Here is an 18,178-nt window from a genome sequence, read left to right on the forward strand (position 1 = left end):
AGAATAAGGTGGGGAAAAAAGAGATACTCATAGTCAATTTCATAATCTCGACCTACCTTAAACACTTTCCCAACATGGTTGGCAAAGTATTTACACCCTTTAGGCATAGAGTTAGAAGATGGAATGGTAATTACTTTGGGGCTTGACATACTACTTGCAACACAATTAGATTAACATAAACATGCAAAGATAGACCTCACGGCTACTGTAATTGTGGAAGAAATTGAAATATTGTATATGGGAGATATTCAAGAGTTAGAGTCAATCAAATTATAACTGTGGAAGCCATTGACTCAATTCATTTGTACTTTTTGTATTTACTCTCAATTTATAAATCAAGACGTTGTTTTCAAAAGAGATATTATACATTTTTTAGAAAAATTGTTATGTGCTCTTTGAAAAACGTTTCATCTAAACTTAACTAGGATTCGTACAACTCTTTCTTAAGGTTTCTGAATCCTGTGTTTTTGTTGGGCACTTAGAGGCTTGTTACATGCAAGCTGTAAATTGTATTTTATGCTGGAATCATGAATGACATGATCTCATGGTTATATGTTTTCTTTGCTTTCTCCTTCTTTTGGTTTGCATCTCAATGAGCTACACATGATAGTTATTTAGTTATTGCTACACTTGGAAGAGCTTTTTTCCAGCTGACAAAAATCATGGATTTTTTAGTTATGAACCTTACACGTATTGTGCTATCCGGAATACTTCAAGTGATATGAGTCACGAATGTTATGTTTTATACTTGAATGAATTTGTTCATCCTTCTTTAGCTGGCTCACATCTTGGTGTTTATCAACACCATCAATCAAGTATGAGAAGGATGTTCTCTTTGCCAATTGTGATTGCAATGTGCATACAAACTATCTAGTTATGTCAAAGTGCAATACATAGACTCTAATACATGGAAGATCTCGTTCTCAACTTGTAAATATTATAGATTTTTTAGTTATGACATTCACAAGTTCTACAGTGGGAATTGCAATTTCCTCATTTTATCTAATATAGTGGCAAAGGAATGTGAAAGTATTTAGAACCATAACTTCAGTTAAGTGTGTAAACGTAGAAGATGTTCTATACTTTCCCAATAAAATCTATAATGTATGAACTAGCTCTATTACTTCTCTAAATATACGATCCATACCCAAAAAAAAAATTTGAATTACACTCAATGGTATCACGTGGATGGTCGATTAGTCCCTCTCTGGATAAAAACAAGTGAAGATGATTATGTTGAGAACCCCATCAAGGACATTGGTGTGTGGATGAACAATGAATACTTGGCCACCTTGAAGATAGAATCGATATGCACATTGCAGTAAGTTAAGGCAAGATTTAAAGAATGATGAGATAGATCTACCTGTAGCTTTTGATTTTTAGAGACATAGCAAGAAGGTAAATAAAAAATGATTTTTTTCTACCATTTTCTACTTTTGTGTGTCATAGTCCTACCTTTTTCTTTTATGGCTTGCAGCTCTCCAGAAAGATTGAAAAGAAAGTCTTGTGCAAGGATGCGCTAGAGGGAACTATGCGTCTATAAAGCTTTTCCCTTAGTTAGCCCTACCCTTTTGCGAAAACTATTGGCAATTTGTACCCATCGCTGCCTATAACTAACATTGTATAAAAAATATCAATGACAATTACTTGTTTGGTCATCTTAGCTGGCTCACATCTTGCTGTTTATTGATGGTATTTATCAACACCATCAATCAAGTATGAGAATGATGTTCTCTTTGGCAATTGTGATTGCAATGTGCATACAAACTATCTAGTTATGTCAAAGTGCAATACATAGACTCTAATATATGGAAGATCTCTTTCTCAACTTGTAAATATTATAGATTTTTAAGTTATGACATTCACAAGTTCTACAGTGGGAATTGTGATTTCCTTATTTTATCTAATATAGTGGCAAAGGGATGTGAAAGTATTTAGAACCATAACGTCAGTTAAATGTGTAAACGTAGAAGATGTTCTAAACTTTTCCAATCAAATCTATAATGTATGAACTAGCTCTATTACTTCTCTAAATATATCATCCATACCCAAAAGAAATAAATGAATTACACTCAATGGTATCGCGTGGATGGTCCATTAGTTCCTCTCTGGATCAAAACAAGTGAAGATGATTATGTTGAGAACCCCATCAAGGACATTGGTGTGTGGATGAACAATGAATACTTGGCCACCTTGAAGATAGAATCGATATGCACATTGCAGTAAGTAAGGCAAGATTTAAAGAATGATGAGATAGATCTACCTGTAGCTTTTGATTTTTAGAGACATAGCAAGAAGGTAAATAAGTATTGAATTTTTTTCTACCATTTTCTACTTTTGTGTGTCATAGTCCTACCTTTTTCTTTTATGGCTTGCAGCTCTCAAGAAAGATTGAAAAGAAAGTCTTGTGCAAGGATGCGCTAGAGGGAAATATGCGCCTATAAATCTTGTCCCCTGGTTAGCCCTACCCTATCGCCAAAACTATTGTCAGTTTGTACCCATCGCTGCCTATAACTAACTTTGTATACAAAATATCAATGACAATTACTTGTTTGGTCATCTTATTGGTTTCAATTTTCTAAGCCTTTCGTATGGTTGATGTAAAAAATGTATCAGTGTCATGCTTTGAATTTTGAATAGTTTTCGTATTGTTGGTTGGGCTAAAATTTTTATATATGAGTACCTGATGTCCAAAAGAATTGGAGTGCAATTGTTATCGGCCCAAAACCCACAATGTTTTCATACCATATTTCTTAATCCACTTGCTTCATGAAACTATAGATAACTCACCACGGTTTCCCAAAGTCACCCAATTCCACTTACAAAATGAGCAATAAGAATAGAAATATGGCCAAGGATGGCAGCTCCTCTTCCTCGTCAATTAAGAGACTAGGATGAACATGAGAACAAGGGAAGGAAGAATAAGGTGGGGAAAAAAGAGGTACTCATAGTCAATTTCAAAATCTCGACCTACCTTAAACACTTTCCCAACATGGTTGGCAAAGTATTTAGACCCTTTAGGCATAGAGTTGGAAGATGGAATGGTAATTACTTTGGGACTTGACATACTACTTGCAACACTATTAAATTAATATAAACATGCAAAGGTAGACCTCAGGGCTACTGTAATTGTGGAAGAAATTGAAAGATTGTATATGGGAGATATTCAAGAGTTAGAGTCAATCAAATTATAACTGTGGCAGCCTCTGACTCAATTTACTTGTACTTTTTGTATTTACTCTCAGTTTATAAATCAAAATGTTGTTTTCAAAAAGAGATGTTATAAATTTAATTTTTTTTAAAGTTATGTACTCTTTGAAAAACGTTTCATCTAAACTTCACTAGGATTCCTACGACTCTTTCTTAAGGTTTCTGAATCCTGTATTTTTGTTGGGCACTTATAGGCTTGTTACATGCAAGCTGTAAATTGTATTTTATGTTGGAATCATGAATGACATGATCTCATGGTTATATGTTTTCTTTGCTTTCCCCTTTTTTTGGTTTGCATCTCAATGTGCTACACATGAAATTTATTTAGTCATTGCTACACTTGGAAGAGCTTTTGTCCAGCTGACAAAAATCATAGATTTTTTAGTTATGAACCTTACACTTATTGTGCTATTCGGAATACTTCAAGTGATATGAGTCTGGAAGGTTAGGTTTAATACTTGAATGAATTTGTTTGTCCTTCTTTAGTTGGCTCACATCTTGGTGTTTATCAACACCATCAATCAAGTATGAGAAGGATGTTCTCTTTGGCAATTTTGATTGCAATGTGCATTCAAACTATCTAGTTACGTCAAAGTGCAATACATAGACTCTAATATATGGAAGATCTCTTTCTCAACTTGTAAATATTATAGATTTTTAAGTTATGACATTCACAAGTTTTACAGTGGGAATTGCGATTTCCTCATTTTATCTATTATAGTGGCAAAGGGATGTGAAAGTATTTAGAACCATAACGTCAGTTAAATGTGTAAACGTAGAAGGTGTTCTAAACTTTTCCAATCAAATCTATAATGTATGAACTAGCTCTATTACTTCTCTAAATATATGATCCGTACCCAAAAAAAATAAATGAATTACACTCAATGGTATCACGTGGATGGTCCATTAGTCCCTCTCTGGATCAAAACAAGTGAAGATAATTATGTTGAGAACCCCATCATGGACATTGCTGTGTGGATGAACAATGAATACTTGGCCAAATTGAAGATAGAATTGATATGCACATTGGAGTAAGTAAGGCAAGATTTAAAGAATGATGAGATAGATCTACCTGTAGCTTTTGATTTTTAGAGACATAGCAAGAAGGTAAATAAGTAATGAATTTTTTTCTACCATTTTCTACTTTTGTGTGTCATAGTCCTACCTTTTTCTTTTATGGCTTGCAGCTCTCCAGAAAGATTGAAAAGAAAGTCTTGTGCAAGGATGCGCTAGAGGGAACTATGCGCCTATAAAGCTTGTCCCCTGGTTAGCCCTACCCTATCGCCAAAACTATTGTCAGTTTGTACCCATCGCTGCCTATAACTAACTTTGTATACAAAATATCAATGACAATTACTGGTTTGGTCATCTTATTGGTTTCAATTTTGTAAGACTTTCGTATGGTTGATGTAAAAAGATGTATCAGTGTCATGCTTTGAATTTTGAATAGTTTTCCTATTGTTGGTTGGGCTAAAATTTTTATATATGAGTACCTGATGTCCAAAAGAATTGGAGTGCAACTGTTATCGGGCCAAAACCCACAATGTTTTCATACCATATTTTTTTATCCACTTGCTTCAAGAAACTATAGATAACTCACCACGGTTTCCCAAAGTCACCCAATTCCACTTACAAAATGAGCAATAAGAATAGAAATATGGCCAAGGATGGCAGCTTCTCTTCCTCGTCAATTAAGAGACTAGCGTGAACATGAGAACAAGGTAAGGAAGAATAAGGTGGGGAAAAAAGAGGTACTCATAGTCAATTTCAAAATCTCGACCTACCTTAAACACTTTCCCAACATGGTTGGCAAAGTATTTAGACCCTTTAGGCATAGAGTGGGAAGATGGAATGGTAATTACTTTGGGACTTGACATACTACTTGCAACACTATTAGATTAACATAAACATGCAAAGATAGACCTCAGGGCTACTGTAATTGTGGAACAAATTGAAATTTTGTATATGGGAGATATTCAAGAGTTAGAGTCAATCAAATTATAACTGTGGAAGCCTTTGACTCAATTTGCTTGTACTTTTTGTATTTACTCTCAGTTTATAAATCAAAATGTTGTTTTCAAAAAGAGATGTTATAATTATTTTTTTTTTAATGTTATGTACTCTTTGAAAAACGTTTCATCTAAACTTCACTAGGATTCCTACGACTCTTTCTTAAGGTTTTTGAATCCTGTATTTTTGTTGGGCACTTATAGGCTTGTTACATGCAAGCTGTAAATTGTATTTTATGTTGGAATCGTGAATGACATGATCTCATAGTTATATGTTTTCTTTGCTTTCCCCTTTTTTTGGTTTGCATCTCAATGTGCTACACATGAAATTTATTTAGTCATTGCTACACTTGGAAGAGCTTTAGTCCAGCTCACAAAAATCATAGATTTTTTAGTTATGAACCTTAAACTTATTGTGCTATCCGGAATACTTCAAGTGATCTGAGTCACAAAGGTTATGTTTTATACTTGACTAAATTTGTTCGTCCTTCTTTAGCTGGCTCACATCTTGGTGTTTATCAACACCATCAATAAAGTATGAGAAGGATGTTCTCTTTGGCAATTTTGATTGCAATGTGCATTCAATTTATCTAGTTACGTCAAAGTGCAATACATAGACTCTAATATATGGAAGATCTCTTTCTCAACTTGTAAATATTATAGATTTTTAAGTTATGACATTCACAAGTTCTACAGTGGGAATTGCGATTTCCTCATTTTATCTATTATAGTGGCAAAGGGATGTGAAAGTATTTAGAACCATAACGTCAGTTAAATGTGTAAACGTAGAAGATGTCTAAACTTTCCCAATCAAATCTATAATGTGTGAACTAGCTCTATTACTTCTCTAAATATATCATTCATACCCAAAAGAAATAAATGAATTACACTCAATGGTATCACGTGGATGGTCCATTAGTCCCTCTCTGGATCAAAACAAGTGAAGATGATTATGTTGAGAACCCCATCATGGACATTGGTGTGTGGATGAACAATGAATACCTGGCCAGCTTGAAGATAGAATCGATATGCACATTGCAGTAAGTAAGGCAAGATTTAAAGAATGATGAGATAGATCTACCTGTAGCTTTTGATTTTTAGAGACATAGCAAGAAGGTAAATAAGTAATGAATTTTTGTCTACCATTTTCTACTTTTGTGTGTCATAGTCCTACCTTTTTCTTTTATGGCTTGCAGCTCTCCAGAAAGATTGAAAAGAAAGTCTTGTGCAAGGATGCGCTAGAGGGAACTATGTGCCTATAAAGCTTGTCCCCTGGTTAGCCCTACCCTTTCGCCAAAACTATTGTCAGTTTGTACCCATCGCTGCCTATAACTAATATTGTATACAAAATAACAATGACAATTACTTGTTTTGTAATCTTATTGGTTTCAATTTTGTAAGACTTTCGTATGGTTGATGTAAAAAGATGTATCATAGTCATGCTTTGAATTTTGAATAGTTTTCGTATTGTTGGTTGGGCTAAAATTTTTATATATGAGTACCTCATGCCCAAAAGAATTGGAGTGCAATTGTTATCGGCTCAAAATCCACAATGTTTTCATACCATATTTTCTCATCCACTTGCTTCACGAAACTATAGATAACTCACCACGATTTCTCAAAGTCACCCAATTCCACTTACAAAATGAGCAATAAGAATAGAAATATGGCCAAGGATGGCAGCTCCTCTTCCCGCGTCATGTAAACAAGATACATAAGAGACTAGAGTGAAAATGAGAACAAGGGAGAGGAAGAATAAGGTGGGGAAAAAAGAGGTACTCATAGTCAATTTCATAATCTCGACCTACCTTAAACACTTTCCCAACATGGTTGGCAAAGTATTTAGACCCTTTAGGCATAGAGTTGGAAGATGGAATGGTAATTACTTTTGGACTTGACATACTACTTGCAACACTATTAGATTAACATAAACATGCAAAGATAGACCTCAGGGATACTGTAATTGTGGAAGAAATTGAAAGATTGTATATGGGAGATATTCAAGAGTTCTAGAGTCAATCAAATCATAACTGTGGAAGCCTTTGACTCAATTCATTTGTACTTTTTGTATTTACTCTCAGTTTATAAATCAAGACGTTGTTTTCAAAAAGACATGTTATACAGTTTAAAAAAAAATTGTTATGTGCTCTTTGAAAAACGTTTCATCTAAACTTCAGTAGGATTCCTACGACTCTTTCTTAAGGTTTCTGAATCTTGTATTTTTGTTGGGCACTTATAGGCTTGTTACATGCAAGATGTAAATTGTATTTTATACTGGAATCGTGAATGACATGATCTCATGGTTATATGTTTTCTTTGCTTTCCCCTTTTTTTGGTTTGCATCTCAATGTGCTACACATGAAAGTTATTTAGTCATTGCTACACTTCGAAGAGCTTTTTTCCAGCTGTTGAAAGAAATCATGGATTTTTTAGTTATGAACCTTACACTTATTGTCCTATCCGGAATACTTCAAGTGATATGAGTCACGAATGTTATGTTTTATACTTGAATGAATTTGTTCGTCCTTCTTTAGCTGGCTCACATCTTGGTGTTTATCAACACCATCAATCAAGTATGAGAAGGATATTCTCTTTGGCAATTGTGATTGCAATGTGCATACAAACTATCTAGTTACATCAAAGTGCAATACATAGACTCTAATATATGGAAGATCTCTTTCGCAACTTGTAGATATTATAGATGTTTAAGTTATGACACTCACAAGTTCTACAGTGGGAATTGCAATTTCCTCATTTTATCTAATATAGTGGCAAAGGGATGTGAAAGTATTTAGAACCATAACGTCAGTTAAATGTGTAAACGTAGAAGATGTTCTAAACTTTTCCAATCAAATCTATAATGTATGAACTAGCTCTATTACTTCTCTAAATATATGATCCGTACCCAAAAAAAATAAATGAATTACACTCAATGGTATCACGTGGATGGTCCATTAGTCCCTCTCTGGATCAAAACAAGTGAAGATGATTATGTTGAGAACCCCATCAAGGACATTGGTGTGTGGATGAACAATGAACACTTGGCCACCTTGAAGATAGAATCGATATGCACATTGCAGTAAGTTAAGGCAAGATTTAAAGAATGATGAGATAGATATACCTGTAGCTTTTGATTTTTAGAGACATAGCAAGAAGGTAAATAAATAATGAATTTTTTTCTACCATTTTCTACTTTTGTGTGTCATAGTCCTACCTTTTTCTTTTATGGCTTGCAACTCTCGAAAAAGATTGAAAAGAAAGTCTTGTGCAAGGATGCGCTAGAGGGAGCTAGGCGCCTATAAATCTTGTCCCCTGGTTAGCCCTACCCTATCACCAAAACTACTGGCAGTTTGTACCCATCGCTGCCTATAACTGACATTGTATACAAAATATCAATGACAATTACTTGTTTGGTCATCTTATTGGTTTTGATTTTGTAAGACTTTCGTATGGTTGATGTAAAAAGATGTATCAGAGTCATGCTTTGAATTTTCAATAGTTTTCATGTTGTTGGTTGGGCTAAATTAAAGTTTCTACGGACAAACAATAAAATGGCTTATCAACTTAATTAACATATCATTGGTAAATCCATAATGCATTCCATGTTAGTCTACCAAAGGGCGATCCTACAAAAGAGCTAGTAGTAGAAGATCCTCCAAAATTTCAAGAGGCTAAGAGATATTGCAACCTAAGCATATCATCTGCCACAAAGACAAGATGCTACAAAATGTCATGTACAACATAATTATCTCATGAAGTACAAAAAATATCATTTTGAAGATGTTAAATGTATGCAAGAGCCACAATTGAGGGACAATATAACACTTGTAGACACCTACAATGAATTAAATACAAAGCCCTACTTGATACATCAATATCTTTAAACAAAATGTAATGAAAAATAACATAATTCTCTCTTTTGAAATCTGTTGTTTCAAGTTCTTCACTAATGTATAAATGTCATGTGTATGCATACCAAATCAAATTTTGCACACTTGTGGCAGAGTTTCTTTAGAGTATCAAGTGGACTTGAACCATACTACAAAAAGATGCTATTGCTAAATAGGGTAGACATACTTGCAATAAATTTTCTCCCAAGTGCCAACTAGACAGGTCATCCCTTTTTGAATGATGTCAAATATGCTAAAAGTGGATCTTGAGAAAATTCTCTTGAATATGGTAGTTAGGGACGAGTGTAATTTCAAGGGCAAGGTAATGTCCCCAAATTTTATTTTTTGTCTACTTAAATGATTTTATCGCTCTAGAATGGGTCATTCTAGTGAGAAAAAGTAAAAGTAGTAGAAGGATCGACCAATTATGTACAATGACCAAAGGACTTAATTATGTACAATGACCAAAGGAATGTGTTTGTGAACTCTATAGACATTTTCAAAATTTGAATGTATTTTTTATAAGTTCCATCAAGATCCAAAATTTGAATGCATTTTTTAGACGCACCATGGAAATCTGATAACGGTTCACACGAGACTTTTCAAGACTAAAATAGTAAGTTTTTATGTTTGTTAACGGGTCCAATTTATAGTTATTTTACATGCCTTGGATACCTTGAAGCATTCCTTGCTTGGGAAGCCCTTCATCCTTTGAATTGATCATCAGAGTCAAACTTTGTAACAAGAAAATGAGGTGGACATATTTCCTTTCACAATTTCATTTTTACATTGCTCGCATTTCTAGTAAGCACAATCAATTTGCCGATGCACTCTCACATAGATCTAATGTTGATGGTAGATGAGTATGCTAATAAACCAAATTCTTAATGTTATGTCTACCATAGCCAGACTAGAGAAGATGCAAGAATCTTCTTTATGGCTCTTGGCTATGCATTTCTAAAACCTTAAGAGATAAGATTTTGTAGGAAACAATGAATACAATTAAGACACTTATTTTGGCCTACAATGAAAAAGAACATACCAGAATATGTAACTCAATGCATTACTTTCCAAAAGATCAAATATCATTGTGGAAAGCAACCTAGTTTTCTCTAGTCACTCCCAATTCTTGATTCTCCAGGGGAGAGTATTTCTATGGATTTCATCTTTGGCTTATCAAAATCTATCGTTGGGAAGGGACTCTTCAAGTATCTTGGAACAAAGCTTAATTTTTCTTTGGAATATCACTCTCAAATGGATGGGCAAAGTGAATTTGTGAACACTATATAATAAAAATATTAGACCAACTGAACCAATGGAAGAAATATCTACCTCTAGTAGAGTATATATACAACTATATTGTGCATTCTTCTCCATGTAAAGCACTTTTGAGGTGATTGAATGAAGGTCAAAACTTTCCTCCATTTTTAAAACACATGGCAAGATCTTTACTGCTGATGAGTATAGTCATAACTTACGTGATGCTTTTGCTAAGATCAAAGAAGTTATCGATGTTGCACAACAAAAGCACAAAGCTACTACTGACTAGGTCAAATATTCAAATCAAAGAAAACAATTGGGTCCTCTTAAAGTTTCCCAAAGCTCGTTTTAAGGCACACTACGCAGAAAATTGGCATTGAGAACTCACCGGTCATCAAAAGTAATATGCAAAATTAGCACCCATATATTATAGACCATTCAAGTTTCTACGGACAAACAATAAAATGGTTTATCAACTTAATTTACATATCATTGGCAAATCCATAATGCATTCCATGTTAGTCTACCAAAGGGCGATCCTACACAAGAGCTAGTAGAAGAAGATCCTCCAAAATTTCAAGAGGCTAAGAGATATTGCAACCTAAGCATATCATATGCCACAAAGACAAGATGCTACAAAATGGCATGTACTACATAATTAGCTCATGAAGTACAAAAAATATCATTTTGAAGATGTTAAATGGATGCAAGAGCCACAATTGAGGGACAATATATCACTTGTAGACACCTACAATGAATTACATACAAAGCCCTACTTGATACATCCATATCTTTAAACAAAATGTAATGAAAAATTACATAATTGGCTCTTTTGAAATTTCTTGTTTCAAGTTCTTCACTAATGTATAAATGTCATGTGTATGCATACCAAATCAAATTTTGCACACTTGTGGCAGAGTTTCTTTGGAGTATCAAGTGGAATTGAACCATACTACAAAAAGATGCTATTGCTAAATAGGGTAGACATATGTACTTGCAATAAATTTTCTCCCAAGTGCCAAGTAGATAGGTCATCCCTTTTTGAATGATGTCAAATATGCTAAAAGTGGATCCTGAGAAAATTCTCTTGACTATGGTAGTTAGGGATGAGTATAATTTCAAGGGCAAGGTAATGTCCCCAAATTTTATTTTTTGTCTACTTAAATGATTTTATCGCTCGAGAATGGGTCATTCTAGTGAGAGAAAGTAAAAGTAGTAGAAGGATCGACCAATTATGTACAATGACCAAAGGACTTAATTATGTACAATGACCAAAGGAATGTGTTTCTGAACTCTATAGACATTTTCAAAATTTGAATGTATTTTTTATAAGTGCCATCAAAATCCAAAATTTGAATGCATTTTTTAGACGCACCATGGAAATCTGATAAAGGTTCACACGAGACTTTTCAAGACTAAAATAGTAAGTTTTTATGTTTGTTAACGGGTCCAATTTATAGTTATTTTACATGCCTTGGATACCTTGAAGTATTCCTTGCTTGGGAAGCCCTTCATCCTTTGAATTGATCATCAGAGTCAAACTTTGTAACAAGAAAATGAGGTGGACATATTTCCTTTCACAATTTCATTTTTACATTGCTCGCATTTCTAGTAAGCACAATCAATTTGCCGATGCACTCTCACATAGATCTAATGTTGATGGTAGATGATTATGCTACCAAACCAAATTCTTAATGTTATGTCTAACATAGCCACTACAGAAGATGCAAGAATCTTTTGTATGGCTCTTGGCTATGCATTTCTAAAACCTTAAGAGATAAGATTGTGTCTGAATCACTTGGACATAGAGGACTTTAGGAAACAATGAATACAATTAAGACACTTATTTTGGCCTATAATGAAAAAGAACATACCAGAATACGTAACTCAATGCATTACTTTCCAAAAGATCAAATATCATTGTGGAAAGCAGCCTAGTTTTCTCTAGTCACTCCCAATTCTTGATTCTCCAGGGGAGAGTATTGCTATGGATTTCATCTTTGGCTTACCAAAATCTATCGTTGGGAAGGGACTCTTCAAGTATCTTGGAACAAAGCTTAATTTTTCTTCGGCCTATCATCCTCAAACGGATGGGCAAAGTGAATTTGTGAACTCTATGTAATAAATATATTACATCAACAAAACCAATGGAAGAAATATCTACCTCTAGTAGAGTATGCACACAACTATATTGTGAATTCTTCTACATGTAAAGCACTTTTGAGGTGATTGAATGAAGGTCAAAACTTTCCTCCATTTTTAAAACACATGGCAAGATCTTTACTGGCTGCTGTTGATGAGTATAGACATAACTTACGTGATGCTTTTGCTAAGATCAAAGAAGTTATCGACGTTGCACAACAAAAGCACAAAGCTACTACTGACTAGGTCAAATATCCAAATCAAAGAAAACAATTGGGTCCTCTTAAAGTTTCCCAAAGCTCGTTTTAAGGCACACTATGCAGAAAATTGGCATTGAGAACTCACCGGTCATCAAAAGTAATATGTAAAATTAGCACCCAGATATTATAGACCATTCAAGTTTCTACGGACAAACAATAAAATGGCTTATCAAATTAATTTACATATCATTGGCAAATCCATAATGCATTCCATGTTAGTCTACCAAAGGGCGATCCTACACAAGAGCTACTGGTAGAAGATCCTCCAAAATTTCAAGAGGCTAAGAGATATTGCAACCTAAGCATATCATCTGCCACAAAGACAAGATGTTACAAAATGGCATGTACTACATTTATCTCATGAAGTTCAAACAATATCACTTTGAAGATGTTAAATGGATGCAAGAGCCACAATTGAGGGACAATATATCACTTGTAGACACCTACAATGAATCACATACAAAGCCCTACTTGATACATCAATATTTTTAAACAAAATGTAATGAAAAATAACATAATTGGCTCTTTTGAAATCTCTTGTTTCAAGTTCTTCACTAATGTATAAATGTCATGTGTATGCATACCAAATCAAATTTTGCACACTTGTGGTAGAGTTTCTTTGGAGTACCAAGTGGACTTGAACCATACTACGAAAAGGTGCTATTGCTAAATAGGGTACACATACTTGCAATAAATTTTCTCCCAAGTGCCAAGTAGATAGGTCATCCCTTTTTGAATGATGTCAAAATATGCTAAAAGTGGATCCTGAGAAAATTCTCTTGAATATGGTAGTTAGGGACGAGCATGATTTCAAGGGCAAGGTAATGTCACCAAAATTTTTTTTTGTCTACTTATATGATTTTATCGCTCTAGAATGGGTTATTCTAGTAAGAGAAAGTAAAAGTAGTAGAAGGATCAACCAATTATGTACACTGACCAAAGGAATGTGTTTGTGAACTCTATAGACATTTTCAAAATTTGAATGTATTTTTTATAAGTGCCATCAAAATCCAAAATTTGAATGCATTTTTTAGAAGCACCATGGAAATATGATAATGGTTCCCACGAGACTTTTCAAGACTAAAATAGTAAGTTTTTATGTTTGTTAACAGGTCAATTTGCCGATGCACTCTCACATAGACCTCAAATGCAATAATGTTCCAATGGCCTCTCACAATGATCTAGTATTGATGGTAGATAAGTATGCTACAAAACCAAATTTTTGATGTTATGTCTACCATAGCCACTAGAGAAGATGCAAGAATCTTCTGTATGGCTCTTGGCTATGCATTTCTAAAACCTTAAGAGATCAGATCGTGTATGAATCACATGGACATAGAGGACTTTAGGAAACAATGAATACAAGTTAAGACAATTATTTTGGCCTACAATAAAAAAGAACATACCAGAATATGTAACTCAATGCATTACTTTCCAAAAGATCAATTATGATTGTGGAAAGCAACCTAGTTTTCTCTAGTCACTCCCAATTCTTGATTCTCCATGGGAGACTATCGCTATGGATTTTATCTTTGGCTTATCAAAATCTATCCTTGGGAAGGGACTCTTCAAGAATCTTGGAACAAAGCTTAATTTTTCTTCAGCCTATCATCCTCAAACGGATGCGCAAAGTGAATTTGTGAACTCTATGTAATGTAGACCAACTCAACCAATGGAAGAAATATCTACCTCTAGTAGAGTATGCATACAACAATATTGTGCATTCTTCTACATGTAAAGCACCTTTGAGGTGATTGAATGAAGGTCAAAACTTTCCTCCATTTTTAAAACACATGGCAAGATCTTTACTGAGTATATCCATAACTTACATGATGCTTTTGCTAAGATCAAAGAAGTTATCTATGTTGCACAGCAAAAGCACAAAGCTATTACTTACTAGGTCAAATATCCAAATCAAAGAAAACAATGGGTCCTCTTAAAGTTTCCCAAAGCTCGTTTTAAGACACATTACGTAGAAAATTGGCATTGAGAACTCACCGGTCATGAAAAGTACTATGTAAAATTAGCACCCAGATATTATAGACCATTCAAGTTTTTACAGACAAACAATGAAATGGATTATCAACTTAATCTACATATATTGGAAAATCCATAATGCGTTCCATGTTAGTCTACCAAAGGGCGATCCTACACAAGAGCTAGTAGTAGAAGATCCTTCAAAATTTCAAGAGGCTAAAGATATTGCAAGCTAAGCATATCATCTGCCACAAAGACAAGATGCTACAAAATGGCATGTACTACATAATTATCTCATGAAGTTCAAACAATATCATTTTGAAGATGTTAAATGGATGCAAGAGCCACAATTGAGGGACAATATATCACTTGTAGACACCTACAATGAATTACATACAAAGCCCTACTTGATACATCAATATCTTTAAACAAAATGTAATGAAAAATAACATAATTGTTTCTTTTGCAATCTGTTGTTTCAAGTTCTTCAATGTCATGTGTATGCATACCAAAATCAAATGTTGCACGCTTGTGGCAGAGTTTCTTTGGAGTACCAAGTGGACTTGAATCACACTACGAAAAGGTGCTAATGATAAATAGGGTAGGCATACTTGCAATAAATTTTCTCCCAAGTGCCAAGTAGATAGGCCATCCCTTTTGGAATGATGTCAAAATATGCTAAAAGTGGATCCTGAGAAAATAATGAATGGACCAAAGATACCTCTCTTGAATATGGTAGTTAGAGACGAGTATGATTTCAAGGGCAAGGTAATGTCCCCAAATTTTATTTTTTGTCTACTTAAATGATTTTATCGCTGTAGAATGGGTCATTCTAGTGAGAGAAAATAAAAGTAGTAAAAGGATCGACCAATTATGTACAATGACCAAAAGGAACGTGTTTGTGAACTAAACATTTTCAAAATTTGGATTTATTTTTATAAGTGCCATCAAAATCCAAAATTTGAATGCATTTTTTTAGAAGCACCATGGAAATCTGATAACGGTTCACATGAGACTTTTCAAGACTAAAATAGTAAGTTTTTATGTTTGTTAACAGGTCCAAGATATAGTTATTTTACATGCCTTGGATACCTTGAAGCATTACTTGCTTAGGAAGCCCTCCATCCTTTGAATTGATCATCAGAGTCAAACTTTCTAACAAGAAAATGAGGTGGACATATTTCCTTTCACAATTTCATTTTTACATTGCTCACATTTCTAGTAAGCACAATCAATTTGCCGATGCACTCTCACATAGACCTCAAATGCAATAATGTGCCAATGGCCTCTCACAACGATCTAATATTGATGCTAGATGAGTATGCTACAAAACTAAATTTTTGATGTTATGTCTACTATAGCCACTAGAGAAGATGCAACAATCTTCTGTATGGCTCTTGGCTATGCATTTCTAAACCTTAAGAGATAAGATCGTGTATGAATCACATGGACGTAGAGGACTTTAGGAAACAATGAATACAATTAAGACATTTATTTTGGCCTACAATGAAAAAGAACATACCAGAATATATAACTTAATGCATTACTTTCCAAAAGATCAAATATGATTGTGGAGAGCAACCTAGTTTTCTCTAGTCATTCCCAATTCTTGATTCTCCATGGGAGAGTATCGCTATGGATTTTATCTTTGGCTTACCAAAATCTTTCATTGGGAAGGGACTCTTCAAGAATCCTAAAACAAAGCTTAATTTTTCTTCAGCCTATCATCCTCAAACGGATGGGCAAAGTGAATTTGTGAACTCTATCTATACTACTCTCTTATGGCAGGCCATATTCAAGCACTCCACGTGGCTGCAAGCTCGGAGCGTACACAGGTAGCAAAAAAACGGCACGCACGCAGCCACCCCGCATGCAGCCGATCAATCACCAAAGAGAGAGAGGTAGAGGTGCCGCACGTGGTTGACGGGCTTGCCGGAGAGCAGTCAGCGGGAGCTGATGGGTCGTGCAAGCACCCCGGGGGGAATTGATAGGTCGCGAGGTGAAGAGGCAGGAGTGGAGGCAGCCGTTGCGCAGTACTACGAGAGAGAGAGAGAGAGAGAGAGAGAGAGAGAGAGAGAGAGAGAGAGAGAGAGAGAGAGAGAGAGAGAGAGAGAGAGAGAGAGAGAGAGAGAGAGAGAGAGAGAGAGAGGTACCACGTTGCTCTGAACGCAGAGAGGGAGAGAGGTATTGCTACATAGTTGAACTCCGAGAGAGAGTGCACTTGCGTTGCTGAACTCAGAGAGAGAGTGCACTTGTGTTGTTGAACTTAGAGAGACAGAGAGAGCTGTGTTGTACAAGTTGTGCACCTATCGAAGCTGGTGTTGTCGACAAGTTTGAGCTACGGCTGCACGTCGGAGACTGCACCAACCGAGCCGAGCTGCTGCTGTCCGAGCTTGCAAGTAGTAGTCCCACTTCTCCCTCTCTCTCTCTCTCTCTCTCTCTCTCTCTCTCTCTCTCTCTCTCTCTCTCTCTCTCTCTCTCTCTCTCTCTCTCTCTCTCTCTCTCTCTCTCCATGCTTCCCTGTATACAGCACAGGGGGCAAGGCACACCATTTAGAGTGCATGGGAAGATAGAGGATAGAGAAGATGTGGACGTTGATGATTGTAGTGATTATTCAAAGTCAACTTAATGGAGAGATCTAGAAAAGGAAGGGGTCTAAGACAAAAGAAGTGATTAACTTTTAACGATGTAGGAACAATGTGCGAGAGAGAGAGAGAGAGAGAGAGAGGATAGAAAAAAAAGTATTTTTAACATCGTAGGAATATCTCAAGAGAGAGAAAGATGTAACATAATATGCTTATGGATGTGTAAATTGCAACACATTTGAACTTTTTTTTGAAGCTCTCTCTCTCTCTCTCTCTCTCTCTCTCTCTCTCTCTCTCTCTCTCTCTCTCAACGTACCTTGATTTCAAGTCTCCTATATATCTTCAATGTCACTTGGGATCGCTCCCATGACACTAAAAGTTTGTATAAGAAGCTAGGCACACCATTTAGAGTGCATGGGAAGATGGAGGATAGAGAAGATGTGGACGTTGGAGACTCGAATAAATAAATATAACATCTCTAAACTTGAAATGCAAAAGTACTAAATGACATGCAAGCTTTCAGTGAGTGCAAGATCGGGGGAATGCATGAATGGAGAGAGAGAGAGAGAGAGAGAGAGAGAGAGAGAGAGAGAGAGAGAGAGAGAGAGAGAGAGAGAGAGAGAGAGAGATCTATTCTACTCTTGAGGTTTATTCTTCGGGTTTTGGGGTAGAGAATACTCAAATAAATAAATATAACATCTCTAAACCTAAAATGCAAAAGGACTAAATGACGTGCAAGCTTTCAATGAGTGCATGATCAGGGGAATGAATGAATGGCTCTAGAGAGAGAGAGAGAGAGAGAGAGAGAGAAACTCCATTTTAGAAATCAAGAGGCTAGCCCGAAC

This window comes from Adiantum capillus-veneris, chromosome 5 (assembly GCF_014529385.1).
Source record: "Adiantum capillus-veneris isolate H3 chromosome 5, ASM1452938v2, whole genome shotgun sequence".
In the NCBI taxonomy this organism is placed as follows: Eukaryota; Viridiplantae; Streptophyta; class Polypodiopsida; order Polypodiales; family Pteridaceae; genus Adiantum; species Adiantum capillus-veneris.